Below are 3,812 nucleotides of genomic sequence, written 5' to 3'. Positions count from 1 at the left end.
AGTTAAGATTTGAATTCATGGTAGATCATTTGAAACTTGGAGCTAGTGTACCATATATGAGCTTTTTATTTGTGTCAGATGCATCTACCACTTCCACAAGACATGACCAAACAAAACTATTGTACTCTTTATGGCCTTAGAAATTCTTAACCTGCACTAGTCTTGAGTTGATTCCTGATAGAATTAGAACCATTAATTTGACAATCTTGGCAGCTACTATCATTGATTCCATTTACTTGGCAACTGTGATTGGAGGGTCGCTAACCAGTCATAACCCCTGGTAAACTAAGGAGTCCTATCTGAAACTGGGGTTATTTTGTTTAGATTCTCTCATATAATTATTAGTCACTTTCTTCTCTATACTTCTGATCTATTTACCCTGAAGCATGGTATCACCGAAAGTCTCTCAACTTCAATTTCTGTTTGGACTTTTGATCTGAAAGTTGATTTAGCTCTGGATTTTTCCATTTTGAGAGGTGTAAATGAGAAAAAACCTTAATGCTGATTGTGTTTTTAAAGTTTCTATGTATTAGTCAGAGAAAGCTTTATGGCATTTACCACCCAGTGGAAATGTCATTAGTACTGGGCAAACGCCGTTTACAAAATCTGTTAGGCTATTTCCTTGGATCTTCTTTCAGAAGAAACATGATGAGCTAATTCCTAAAGTGTTTCAGAACCCAGAATATATTATACAATTTGCAAGTGGGAAAACTTGAAATTTTAAACAGTGTCAAGCTTCCTACTAAACATAACAATTAGGAGCTATACCACCAAACATACCCATTTCTATCTGTCTCTGATGTTATAAACGCATATTTAATTTGTATGTAACATGTGGATAGGTTACAGAATAGTAGTGCAGAGTTATATTTTTATTTTGCCTACAGAAAATGTGAAAGAAAAAATATTTTTAATCTTTATTATTATAAAAGTGATATTCAGAGATGTTACAGTCACATAATCAGGAAAAAAAGTAAATTTCTTTTGGGACAATGTTACCCCTGGCCTAACTCTCCACCAGTTTAAAGTAAAAATTTTGCAGCAAAACTGAGAAAGATAGAAAGGATGAAATTACTATTTTTAATTCTTTAGACCCTACCGAAGGAAACTATGAACTATGGAAGGGATAAAAAGGAGTTGTTCATTGGGTATAGAGTTTCAGTTTTGTAAGATAGAAAAGATCTGGGGACTGACTGACAAAAAGTTCAGGAACACTTAACTGAAATGTACATTTTTTAAATGATTTAGATAATAATGTATGCATTTTACTACAATTAAAAAATCTGAATTTCTAAAAGGAATAGGACTCAATTACTACTGATCATCTTCTTAATAGTAATTAAAATTTCTTTGTCTCTTTCTCTCTCTCCCTTCCTCCTTCCCTTCTTCCCTCCCTTCTCTGCCCCCCCTTTCTTTCAATCTCCAGAAGGGATAAAATACATAAAAATTAACATTTAGAGAGAGGGAAGATGGCGCCGCCACAATAGGGAGGCACCCCAACTCGCTCCAACTGAATAGCGAGCTGGGAACTCCAGCACCCAACACCCCATCAAGAACCCAGAAAACCCAGCAGCCAGAAGCAGTGGAGAAATGCAGGGAATGAAAAGGAACAAAAGAAGAAGAGCCGAAAACCTGCACGGAGCACGAGAATCTCCGGGGTACCCTCCCCCCACCCGCTGACCCTGGCCCGAACAGGGCCAGGCTAGGAAAGGGGACCTGGCACCAACAAACCGATTGCCAAAAAGTCACGCCAGGAGCACAGAGTCCAGACAGCAAGAGCTCCACGGACCCCAAACGGAGTTCAGACTGACTGGGACAGATGGCAGCAGCGAAGGACCGGAGATGCGGATACCAAATGGCTGGGATCAGAGGTAAGCAGCAGGTGAACCTGAGGTGCAGACGGGGAGAGCCGGGGCCGCCACCAACAAATGACCAATCGCTACACCCCAGCACCACAGCCCTGAAAAATCCACAGCAGCTCGGGACACACACTCAACCCAGGACCAGTAAGTTCCCCATTACACCCCCCCCCAAATGAGAGACCAGCTCTAGCAGAGACCCAAAACCTACAAAGAAGCTAGAGCTCCCTCCCTCCCCCTCTCTACCCCAAGGGAATAAAGCAGCTCCCTAGCTGGTGCTAAGACCTCTGGCAGGATGAGGGAACTAAGAGAGGTGGAGCAGCGCCAAGGCATCCCCCCCCAAAGCCCCAGCAGAGCCGCCTGAACCTGGCCACACCAGCCCCCTCCCCAGCAGGGGCCCAGGGACTGGTAGGCTTTGGAAGCCCCAGGCTTGCTGGTGAGCAACACCAGCACAGCAGGGTCACCTGGACCCAAACACACACCCCCGCTCACAGCAGAGGCATAGAGAGTCTGTGGGCACCAACCCAAACCCAGACACTGGATCCTGCAGGGGCCCATGCATCCCACCCCCAGGAAATTTGAGAGAGGACACAGCACCCTCCAACAACACAGGACAACACAACCCCAAAGGAAGCACTAGAGTGCACACGCACGTGCCCCCTGGAGGGCCAGCGTGGGCCAGCATGCTAGCCCCTCAGCAGGAGGACCTCTTGCCCAAACCCCCACGGGAGCGTACAAGTGGGTACAAGTGAGGGTGACCACCTCAGCAACAATCGAGAAGGAAACGCTCACCCATTCATTGGCCAGTAAGGTTCAACAGCCAAACTCAAACCCAGAGCCAGGAAACAAACAAGTCTCCCACTGATGGACCAGCAAGAACCAGCACAAAGCCAAACCAGGGAAGCCACCCACAAATCTCCAGATGCGCAAATCACAAAGAAATATAACACAGTTCATGAAAGGGCAAGCCAACTCGCCAGCTCCAAAAAGCAGCACGACTGAAGAGGAGATGGAGAATAAAAAAACAACTGAGGCTATGGTAGCAGAAATGATGGGAAGCCTCAGAAACCAATTCCAGGAGTTTAGAGTGGAAGTCTCGAAGGACATCTAGGAAGCCAAGAAAGTAATGGAAGCAAAAATGGATACAATGCAAACCTCCATTGAAGAAGACCTTAATATCCTGAGAAAGTGAAAGGCATGAAAAAATAGATTTAAAATACAACTCTTTAAAGGAAGAAATTTCCATGATCAGAGCTGATGTGGCAACCACAAATAGCTCTCTGACATCCATAAACTCCGCAATTGAATCCACAGCACAAAGAATTGACCATATGGAATCCAGAATCTCTCTCGGACGATGATGCAGCCAATAAAAACCAGAAAATTACCACACTCCAAGAAACAGTAAAGCTCCAGGGGAGACTAATCCAGGAGCTAGTGGACAAAGACAAGAAATATAATCTGCGCATAATTGGAATAGAAGGAGGAGCCAAATACCAGAGCAGAGGGCTTCAACATATTTTCAATAAAGTGATTAGAGAAAACTTCCCCAATCTCACAAGGGACCCCATCCAGGTAACAGAAGCCTATAGGACACCTGGCAGACCAGATCCTAGAAAAGCCATGCCAAGGCACATAATATTCAAGACTTCAGATCTCAAGAATAAAGAGCAAATTTTGAATGCAGACAAAGCGAAGAAAGAAATTTATTACAATGGGAAAAGGATCCGAATAACAGCAGACCTCTCCACACAAGCTTACCACACGTGAAGAGAATGGAAGAACACCATCCAAGTCCTACAGGCCAACCACTGCCAACCTAGAATAAAATAAAATATCCAGTGAAGCTGGAGTTCATATTCAAGGGGAAAACCAGATCTTTCCATAGCAAACAGGATCTAAAGGAGTATGTGAATAAAAAACCAGCTCTACAGCGAATTCTAAGAGGGGAAT

This window comes from Perognathus longimembris, chromosome 1, assembly GCF_023159225.1.
Source record: "Perognathus longimembris pacificus isolate PPM17 chromosome 1, ASM2315922v1, whole genome shotgun sequence".
Taxonomy (NCBI): domain Eukaryota; kingdom Metazoa; phylum Chordata; class Mammalia; order Rodentia; family Heteromyidae; genus Perognathus; species Perognathus longimembris.
Note: the sequence above shows the minus strand (reverse complement) of the source record.